The sequence below is a fragment of the Oncorhynchus tshawytscha genome, linkage group LG29 (genome assembly GCF_018296145.1).
Source record: "Oncorhynchus tshawytscha isolate Ot180627B linkage group LG29, Otsh_v2.0, whole genome shotgun sequence".
Classification (NCBI taxonomy): Eukaryota; Metazoa; Chordata; class Actinopteri; order Salmoniformes; family Salmonidae; genus Oncorhynchus; species Oncorhynchus tshawytscha.
The window spans coordinates 17,836,904-17,848,919 of NC_056457.1; positions in this window are offsets into that span (position 1 = coordinate 17,836,904).

The window sequence follows — 12,016 nt, forward strand, 5'->3', positions numbered from 1 at the left end:
TATGTTGTGCCCAACAGAGATCAATGATTAATAATGTTTTGTGTCATTTTGGAGTACATTTTTGTGGAAATAGGAATAGGATATGTTTCTAAGCACTTCTAAATTCATGTGGATGCTACCATCATTACAGATAATCAGGAATGAATTGTGAATGATCATGATCATGTGTAAAAGTTACAGAGGCACAAAGATCATACCCCCAAGACATGCTAACCTCTCACCATTAACAATAACAGGGGAGGTTAGCATATTTTGGGGGGTATGGTATTTATGCCTCTGTAACCTTTACACTTATGATTATTCACTCTTCATTATTCACAATTAATTAATAATTATCTGAAATCACGGTAGCATCCAAGTGATCAAAAACATAGTATAAAATCTGGTGCTTTCCACTCAGTTTTAAGGCACGGACAGGCCAGTGCGATGGTCGAGTGTCTGCCGGCCGAGAGAACTTAGCACCTTTGATCAGAGTGCAAGATGTAATTTGCTAAACGATTCTATACTGAACAAAAATATAAACGCAACATCGTTGGTCCCGTGTTTCATGAGCTGAAATAAATGATCTCATACATTTTCCTTACGCACAAGCTTATTTGTTTACATTCCTGCATTTCTCCTTTGCCAAGATAATCCATTGACCGGACAGGTGTGGCATATCAAGATGATTAAACCACACGATCATTACACAGGTGTACCTGGTGTTGCGGACGATAAAAGGCCACTCTAAAATGTGCAGTTTGTCACACAACACAATGCCACAGATGTCTCAAGTTTTGAGGGACGGTGCAATTGCCATGCTGACTGCAGGAATGTCCAACAGAGCTGTTGGCAGAGAATTTTAATTTCTCTACCTTAAGCCACCACGTTTTATAGAATTTGCCAGTACGTCCAACCAGACTAAAATCCGCAGACCACGTGTAACCCCGCCAGCCCAGGACCTCCACATCCGGGTTCCTCACCTGTGGGATCAACTGAGACCAGCCACCTAGACAGCTGATAGAAATAGTCCTCATTTTCGTCTGTAATAATGCCCTTTATTGGGGAAAAACTCCTTTTGATTGGCTGGGCCTGGCTCCCCAGTGGCTGGGCCTATGTCCTCCCAGGCCCACACATTGCTGTGCCCATGCCCAGTCATGTAGCATCCATAGATTAGGGCCTAATGAATTTATTTCAGTTGACTGATTTCCTTATATGAGCTGTAACTCAGTAAAAGGTGAACGAACGGACCCCAACTCTGCAGTCCTACATTTTGTCTGGTGATTTTTCTCTTTTACAAAGTCACCCTTCAGTATTTCTTCTGAAATAAGTTCAAATTGAAAAAAACTTTGGGTGTTTACATGTTTTTGTTTGATTTACAACTGCACAGTGCCATGTAAAAAAAATGGCCTGCACTAAATTATTTAAAATTCAAATGAATTTGGTTGGAGGCTGTTTACTGTATAATTTCTCACCTGTGGTAAGTAGCAGGTGCCTACAGGGTAAAAATAGGCATTCAAGCAGTTTTGAAAAAACATAACATTTTTCTCCATTGCACTCCTTTGTACAGGTCAAGGGTGCCAATATACTTGACCGCATCTGTAGCTAGTTAGCTGATGTTATACTACATCTAAACAAATGAATACTTCTATTCACTTGAACAGTCTATTCTAGGCTCAACCTTTCTTTGTAGGTCCTCATTCTCAGCTGTCCAGTCTGCTTGTGTTATGAGCACTGTCTGTCAGACTGAAGAAATGATGGCTGGACACCTTACCACTGTCCTGCTGTTGAAATGTGTAACCTGACCCTCCTATGTGATTTAAAGACTGTACTATAATTAGCACCTGTTCTGACTGGAAGGTCATAGAGAACTCAACTCATGTCAGCTGATGACAATTACGAAGTCATAAGCATGACAGAGAGCAAGTCATAGTGTCATAGTGTCTCCAGCTCCTACATTTTTTTTACAAGGAGTACATGTGGTCCTAAGTTACAAAATGTAGGAGCACACAAAGACATGTACTGTAGGAGCACAATGAGAACTATTCAAGGTATTTCTTTTATGATAAGAGCCTTCAGCAATGACAAAATACAGGGATTGTTGATATTGAGAATATAGCCTACATTATGAATCCTTGCTACTTTTGAAGCATATGTCCTGAAGAAGCTATGTCTTTTATTTGTGTTCCACAAAATTGTTACACAGTACTACTGGTAAAGTTACCAGGTTATTAACTAGCTAATGCTTTAACATGACTGAACAAGGTGGTTTAAGTTTAGCGACTCGCGAGTAGTTTTAGAATGGCCCATGGACATGTTTCATGAATGTAAAATGTGTCCCGCCAATCCGCGATAGAAAGAAAAAAAACATTGTGCCTCATAACTTTTGAACGGTTTTCTCTATAGTAATTTTTCAACCACCACGGTCACAAGCTGCATTTGTTTGTTGACAGGCTAATTGTTTACTCTGTCCCACTGATATTTGCAGATATTTAATATTAGACAGTTGTGCAATATTATATCAATCACAATGTATTTGTTTATTAGAGAGGATAACATGCAACCTACACAGAATATGTTTTTATTTGGTATATGTTTGCTTTCCCTTTAGTGTTCCTGACTGTGGCTTACTTACAATTAACAGGATGACATAAGTGTTCTGTTTGGATGCAGACAGTTACTGTGTGATATTTACCTCATTTGTATGTATCATCAATCTCTCCTCCATGTGACTCACAGATGCAGGATGCCTCTTGCATTGGGTGAATTTCTGTCAGGGACAGCAAGCATGACCACACACAAGAGAGATGGTACGAAGTTCATCTTTGCTAGCATTACATTGTACACTATTAAACATGTATTTACCACAAATCCAATTTTTAGAATGTTCATCTTTACAGTATGGCCTGGTGTGCAGTCAGAGAGTCTGTGATGTAATGGAGGATAAACACAGTTTACACACTTATTTTGTGAATAGGGTTTATGCAACTTAATTTTAATATCTAGGTTAGTGTAACGGCCATTGGTGGAAGAAGGTGAGGACCAAAGTGCAGTGTGGTACATGTTCATCATTTATTAAATAGAACTGAACACTAGATACAAAGTAACAAAAAGAACAACCAAAACAGCTCCGTCAGGTGCAAAACAGAAAGCAACTACCCACAAAACCCATGTGGGCAAGAGCTACCTAAGTATGGTTCTCAATCAGAGACAACGATAGACAGCTGTACCTGATTGAGAACCATACCGGCCAAAAACAAAGAAATACAAAAACATAGAAAAGGGAACATAGAATGCCCACCCTAGTCACACCCTGGCCTAACCAAAATAGAGAATAAAAGCCTCTCTATGGCCAGAGCGTGACAGTTAGTCTCATTGAGATAACAATCAGGCAATATCTGCAATATTGCAAGATCTGCAATCAGAATCAGGGTGGCTGTGCGAAGTCAAGTGTAGTGCAATAGTTGTTTATTTGCTTTTATACAATGGGTGGGTCTAATCCTGGATGCTGATTGGTTAAAACCACATTCCAGCCGGTGCCTATTCCACAAGTTACCACCAGCTAAAGCTATGACGTTGAAATGCCTATTTACTTTGTTCCATCTCACTGCACAATCCACTGTCTCATCAGCCCAGCCAGGCCATGTCCATCTCCACTATAAAAAGCATCTAGACATTATCTCCTATTTCTTTTAGACTAGCATTTGGGTTTCAACAGAGATTCAGAGGAGATTTGTATAAACGTTGCTGTCTGTCTCTCCAACATGTTGGGAGTTGGGACGAGAGACAGGCAGGCAGCTTTTCTCAGCCAGTCGAAATCATGAATCAGGATCATTTTGATGGACATGTACAAAGAAATGTCAATAGAAAACAGGTAAAACCAAACTAAATGCAACTAGTTTGCAGTTTTTCCAACTTCCGTTTGAAGTGATTGTGTTAGTTGTGTTGTTTGCTAGTTCCTCTGAACAACAGTGTCCTGACGAAAAAGCTTTTTTACGAATGTATGCAAATAAATGTCACTAGAAAACACAAATGCAAATGCAATTACTTTGCTGTTAATCTGGCTGCACTGGTTGACGTGACTGTAAATTAGCCGTAGTTGGATAGCTAGCAAGCAGAGGATAAGAAGGTTTCCCGCCAATATGGCAATTGAACCTTTAAAATTAACGACTGGGTCACTTCCATAGATACAGAACAAAAATACTTAACAACTGGGTGGCGTCACTGGCAACCGAACAGATAGAACGAACGACCAGCAGGCTTGGGTTGCAACTGTAGATTTGTGTCAGGACTATATCTGTTGGAAGGATGGTATAGTACGAATACATTTATAACAAAGATTTTTATGAAAATATGTCAATCATGACTTGAACATGTTGCTAACCCATTGTATAAAAGTATTAATGTACTATGTATTTTTGTAAATAACAGCTGGTGCACAATATCTAGTCTCGAGGTTTTGCCCACCTGGCGTAGAGTATCTCATGATAAGTTGTAGACCACACTATCTACCTAGAGAGTTTTCATCTGTATTTTTCGTAGCTGTCTACATACCACCACAGACCGAGGCTGGCACTAAGACCGCACTCAATTAGCTGTACTTCGCCATAAGCAAACAGGAAAACGCTCACCCAGAGGTGTCGCTCCTAGTGGCCGGGGACTTTAATGCAGGGAAACTTAAATCCATCTTACCAAATTTCTAACAGCATGTTAAATGTGCAACCAGGGGGGAATAAACTCTGAACCACCTTTACTCCACACACAGAGCTGCATACAAAGCTCTCCCTCGCCCTCCATTTTTTAAATCTGAACATAATTCTATCCTCCTGATTCCTGATTACAAGCAAAAATTAAAGCAGGAAGCACCAGTGACGAGATCAAAAATAAAGTGGTCAGATGAAGCAGATGCTAAGCTACAGGACTGTTTAGCTAGTACAGACTGGAATATGTTCTGGGATTCTTCCAATGGCATTGAGGAGTGCACCACATCAGTCATTGGCTTCATCAATTAGTGCATTGATGACATCGTCCCCACAGTGACCGTACGTACATACCCCAACCAGAAGCCATGGATTACAGGCAACATCCGCACTGAGCTAAAGGCTAGCGCTGCCGCTTTCAAGGAGCAGGACTCTAACCCAGAAGCTTATAAGAAATCCTGCTATGCCCTCCGACGAACCATCAAACAGGCAAAGCATCAATACCGGAATAAGATCAGATCGTACTACATTGGCTCTGATGCTCGTTGGATGTGGCAGGGCTTGCAGACCTTTACAGACTACAAAGGGAAGCAGAGCCTAGAGCTGCCCAGTGACACGAGCCTACCAGACAAGCTAAACTACTTCTGTGCTCGCTTCGAGGTAAATAACACTGAAACATGCATGAGAGCACCAGCTGTTCCTAACGACTGTGTGATCACGCTCTCCGCAGCCAGATGGATTACAACAACGTGTACTGCGAGCATGCGCTGACCAACTGGCAAGAGTCTTCACTGACATTTTCAATCTCTCCCTGTCCGAGTCTGCAATATCAACATGTTTTAAGCAGATCACCATAGTCCCTGTGCCCAAGAACACTAAGGTAACCTGCCTAAATGACTACCAACCTATAGCACTCACGTCTGTAGCAATGAAGTGCTTTGAAAGGCTGGTCATGGCTCACATCAACACCATTATCCCAGAAACCCTAGACCCACTCCAACTTGCATACCCCCCTAACAAAGCCACAGATGATGCAATCTCTATTGCACTCCACACTGCCCTTTCCCACCTGGACAAAAGGAACACCTACGTGAGAATGCTATTCATCAACTACAGCTCAGCGTTCGACACCATAGTGCCCTCAAAGCTCATCAATAAGCTAAGGACCCTAGGACTAAACACCTTCCTGGACTTCCTGACGGGCCGCCCCTAGGTGTTGAGGGTAGGTAACAACACATCCGCCACACTGATTCTCAACACAGGGGCCCCTCAGGGGTGCGTGCTCAGTCCCCTCCTGTACTCCCTGTTCACTCATGACTGCACAGCCAGATACAAATCCAAAACCATTAAGTTTGCAGATGACACAACAGTGGTAGCCTGATCACCGACAACAACAAGACAGCCGATAGAGAGGAGGTCAGAGACCTGGCCGTGTGGTGCCAGGACAACAATCTCTCCCTCTACATGATCAAGACAAAGGAGATGATTGTGGACTACAGGAAAAAGAGGACCGAGCACGCCCCCATTCTCATCGACGGGGCTGTAGTGGAGCAGGTTGAGAGCTTCAAGCCCCTTGGTGTCCACCTCACCATCAAACTATCATGGTCCAAGCACACCAAGACAGTCGTGAAATGGGCACGACAAAACCTATTCCCCCTCAGTAGACTGAAAAGATTTGGCATGGGTCCTCAGATCCTCAAAAAGGTTCTGCTGCACCATCAAGAGCATCCTGACTGATTGCATTGCTGCCTGGTATGGCAACTGCTCGGCCTCCGACCACAAGGCACTACAGAGGGTAGTGCGTATGGCCCAGTACATTATTGGGGCTAAGCTTCCTGCCATCCAGGACCTCTATACCAGGCGGTGTCAGAGGAAGTCCCTAAAAATTGTCAACAACTCCAGCCACCCTAGTCATAGACTGTTCTCTCTGCTACCGCACGGCAAGCGGTACCGGAGTGCCATGCCTAGGTCCAAGAGGCTTCTAAACAGCTTTTACCCCCAAGACATTAGACTCCTGAACATCTAATCAAATGGCTACCCAGACTATTTGCATTGACCCCCCCCATTCTTTTACACCGCTGCTGCTCTCTGTTGTCATCTATGCATAGTCACTTTAATAACATTACCTATGTACATATTACCTGAATTGCCTCGACTAACTGGTTCCCCAGCAACATTCACTCTGTACCTGTATCCCCCTGTATATAGTCTTGCTATTGTTATTTTACTGCTGCTCTTTAATTACTTATTACTTTTATTTCTTATTCTTATTAGTATTTTTTAACAGAATTGTTGGTTAGGGGCTCAAGCATTTCCCTGTTGTATTCGGCAAATGTGACAAATACATTTTGATTTGTTTTGACTTAATAATGCCCTCGAAGCCGGTGTTTTGAGGATATATTAAGTGTCTAAGAGATAAGAGCTTAGCACACCTGGATAGTACAATATTTCCCCATTTATTCTGTTTAAAACACTTCAAGCTCTGTGAAATTGGTTGTTGATAATTGCTAGACAGCCGTTTCCAAGTCTTGCCATAGATTTTTAATCACATTTAAGTCAAAACTATAGCTAGGCCACTCAGGAACACTCAATGTCGTCTTGGTAAGCAAATCCTGTGTATTTTTGAAAGGTGAATTTTGCCTGTGCTTAGCGCTATTCTGTTTCTTTTTATCCTAAAAAAACTCCTTAGTCCTTGCAGGTCAGAAGTACACCCATAACAAGATGCAGACCCCCATGCTTGAAATATGAAGAATGATACTCAGTGATGTGTATTCAGGATTCATATTTCCATTCAGGACAAAAATATATATATCTTTGCCACATTTTTTGCAGTATTACTGTAGTGCTTTTCTTTAGTGCCTGATGGACATTCATCATATCATTGTTATAGTTGTAAATATGTACAGTTGAAGTTGGAAGTTTACATACACTTAGGTTGGAGTCATTAAAACTAGTTTTTCAACCACTCCACATATTTCTTGTTAACAAACTATAGTTGTGGCAAGTCGGTTAGGACATCCACTTTCTGCATGTGTAACAGTATAGACTTTACGTCCGTCCCCTCGCCCCGACCTGGGCGCGAACCAGGGATGCTCTGCACACATCAACAGTCACCCTCGAAGCATCGTTACCCATCGCTCCACAAAAGCCGTGGCCCTTGCAGAGCAAGGGGAACCACTACTTCAAGGTCTCAGAGCGAGTGACGTGACCGATTGAAACGCTACCAGTGCGCATCACCGCTAACTAGCTAGCCATTTCGCATCGGCTACACATGACGCAAGTAATTTTTCCAAAAATTGTTTACAGATAGATTTTTCACTTATAATTTACTGTATCCAATTCCAGTGGGTCAGAAGTTTACATACACTAAGTTGACTGTGCCTTTAAACAGCTTGGAAAATTATGTCATTGCTTTAGAAACTTCTGATAGGCAAATTGACATAATTTGAGTCAATTGGAGGTGTACCTGTGGATGTATGTCAAGGCCTACCTTCAAACTCAGTGCCTGTTTACTTGACATCATGGGAAAATCAAAAGAAATCAGCCAAGACCTCTGAATTGTAGTCCTCCACAATTCTGGTTCATCCTTGGGAGCAATTTCCAAATGCCTGAAGGTACCACGTTCAAACAATAGCATGAATGGTACCACGTACAAACAATAGCACGCAAGTATAAACACCATGGGACCGCGCAACCATCATACCGTTTAGGAAGGAGGGATAATCAATCCCAGAACATCAGCAAAGTATCGTGTGAAGATGCTGGAGGAAACATGTACAAAAGTATCTATATCCACAGTAAAACGAGTCCTATATCGACATAACCTGAAAGGCTGCTCAGCAAGGAAGAAGCCACTGCTCCAAAACCACAGTTTGCAACTACACATGGGGACAAAGATCGTACTTTTTGGAGAAATGTCCTCTGGTCTGATGAAACAAAAAATGGAACTGTTTGACCACAATGACCATCGTTATGTTTGGAGGAAAAGGGGAGGCTTGCAAGCCGAAGAACACCAACCCAACCGTGAAGCACGGGGTGGCAGCATCATGTTGCAGGGGTGCTTTGCTGCAGGAGGGACTGGTGCACTTCACAAAATAGATGGCATCACGAGGGAGGAAAATTATGTGGATATATTGAATCATTCTTTCTACTATTATTCTGACATTTCACATTCTTAAAATCAAGTGGTGATCCTAACTGACCTAAAACAGGGAATTTTTACTAGGATTCAACGTCAGGAATTGTGAAAACTGAGTTTACATGTATTTGGCTAAGGTGTATGTAAACTTCCGACTTCAACTGTATATATTATTATTTTAATTGTTTCATTCACTTCTCTTTTTTTTTACCTGCACTGTTGGAGCTCGGCGCTTAATACTTCTCTAGGGTAGGGGGCAGCATTTGGAATTTTGGATGAAAAGCGTGCCCAAATTAAACTGCCTTCTACTCAGGCCCAGAAGATAGGATATGCATATAATTGGTAGATTTGGATAGATAACACTCTACAGTTTCAAAAACTGTTAAAATAGTGTCTGTGAGTATAACAGAACTGATTTGGCAGGCGAAAACCTGAGAAAAATCCATTCAGGAAGTAGGATTGTTTTTTGCTGTTGTAGTTTTGGATACTGCCATTACAGTATCCATTGACGTAGGACTCAAATTGCAGTTCCTATGCCTTCCACTAGATGTCAACAGTCTTTGGAAATTGTTTCAGGCTTTTATTCTGAAAAATTAGGGAGTAAGAGCAGTCTGAATGAGTGGACCCTGCCGTGTCACAGAGCTTTTTCATGCGCACGACTGAGAGAGTACCTTTCTTGTTTACCTTTTATATTGACAACGTTATTGTCCGGTTGAAATATTATCGATTATTTAGGCTAAAAACAACCTGAGGAATGAATATGAACATCGTTTGACATGTTTCTATGAACTTTACGGATACGATTTTGATTTTTTTGTCTGCCTGTTGTGACTACGTTTGAGCATGTGGATTATTGAAGAAAATGCGCGAACATAACGGAGGTTTTTGCATATAAAGAGAGACTTTATCGAAAAAAATGAACATTTATTGAATAAATGAATGTCTTCTGAGTGCAACCATATGAAGATCTTTAAAGGTAAGTGATTAATGTTATCTCTATTTCTGACTTGTGTAAGTCTTCTACTTGGCTGGTTACTGTTCGTAATGATTTGTCTGCTGGGCGATGTTCTCAAATAATCGTAAGGTATGCTTTCGCCGTAAAGCATTTTTGAAATCTGACACCGTGGTTGGATTCACAAGAAGTTCATCTTTAAACCTATGTAACATATTTGTATCTTTTCAGAATTTTTATAATGAGTATTTCTGTATTTGAATTATTTGGCGCTCTGCTATCTCACTGGATGTTGGCCAGGTGGGATGCTAGCGTCCCACATACCCTAGAGAGGTTAAGAATTACACTGCACCCTGCAATTACATTTGCAAACCTGCGCGTATGACTAAGAAACTAATCTAAACTATAGAAGTACCTGCCCTGAGATCCCCTATATCAAATACTTGGATGACGTGTTTATTCTTGACACATCCAGTTCTGGATGTTTGACCTCTGGTGTAAGAAGCACATCCTTGAACATCCAAAGACCTCATCATCAACTTTAGGAAGGTACAATCAGCTCCAGAGACCAGAGCATAGAACAGGTGGAGGAATACAAACAGTACCTCGGCACAATAAAAAACGATAGCGAGTGTAGTAAAAAATGTCAATCCATACTGTATTTGCAAAAGCTAAGAAGGTTGAATGTGAATATGTTTGCAGTCCTTTTTATAGGTGTTTTTTAAATTTAGATGTAATTTTTTTGCACATTTTCTCAGCAATTGGTTGTTACAGTCTTACAGGACTCGGGAGAGGCGAAGGTCGAGAGCCGTGCGTCCTCCGAAACACAACCCAGCCAAGCCGCACTGCTTCTTGACACAATGCCCAGTTAACCCGGAAGCTAGCCGCACCAGTATGTCGGGGAAACACCGTACACCTGGCGACCGTGTCAGCGTGAATCACGCCCGGCTCACCACAGGAGTCGCTTGTGCGCGATGGGACAAGAACATCCCTGCCGGCCAAACCCTCCCCTAACCTGGATGACTCCGGGCCAATTGTGCGCCGCCCCATGGGTCTCCCGGTCGCGGCCGGCTGTGACAGAGCCTGGACTCGAACCAAGATCTCAGTGCCTTAGATCACTGCGCCACTCAGGAGTCCCCTTTTTATAGATGTTTTATTGAGCTTGTCATCACATTTAGTATAGTTGTCTGGTTTGGCTCGCTCACATGGGCAAGTCAGAATAACATAGAGAGAGTTGTGCTGGTCAGTGAAAAGATTGTAGGGTGTAAAGCTCTCACAAGAGGGGGAACAAAAATTGCTGTGGATCAAGTACATATCTACTGAATAATCAATGTGTAATAGTACTTCATTAAGTGTGCAGTTTTCAGGTCTTTACCTCTTAAAACCAAGAGAGCCACTAACAGTTTTTTTACCGGCATCAGTATGGCTGTTACTGTACATCTGTTATATGTTTACTATAGTTTTGCAGCAACTGAAGTTCCTTCTGCGAAACAAAGTGATTCTATTTTATCTGTCTCTGGATTCCTTGTACGTTTTTCCTCAATTTGATGTTACATTTGACTTCTCATCTCTTGCTTATTCCTTTTGCTTTCTTCCCTCTTGCACAGCAGCTCATTTCAACGTATCTTATCTGATATTTGTCTCCATGTCTCCATAACTTTGGATTGAACCTGCATAAGTATTATTTTAGTAACTGCATCCAGTTCAGGTACCCACTTTTATTGGGTATAGGCCTCTATGTATGTTAAACCATTCTCCTTGTTTTTGACATCATTGCCATTGGACATTGTATTGGCCAATAATTGTCTATTTGCAGTCTGGTTAAGGTAAAGACAGATCAACCAAATTACAACTAGCTGAATATATTTTTAATTACTACATCAAGATGTCCGGGAAAATGTTTCATTTTGATTGTTATCTGTGTTGTTTTGTCCACTGCTCAGAATCACATAAAACTGTCATTAAAAATGTAGTATTTCTAGTAATGTAAAAATACTATTTATTTTGTATATATCCTGACCATGATGACATTAACTGCCAATTATGCCCTTAAGCCTAGAGCAAGCTAATACTCACAGCATTGAAATTATGAAAGATCCCTTTCAGTATGTATGACAGATTAACAATTTGATATGATTAGTGTACAAGTCCATTTCTGTCCTGACCCATATCACTGGGCCAGGTGACTATTAGTCAATTTGAGATAAATAACCAATTTAGATTATGGAACATTAAATGTCCGTTTCG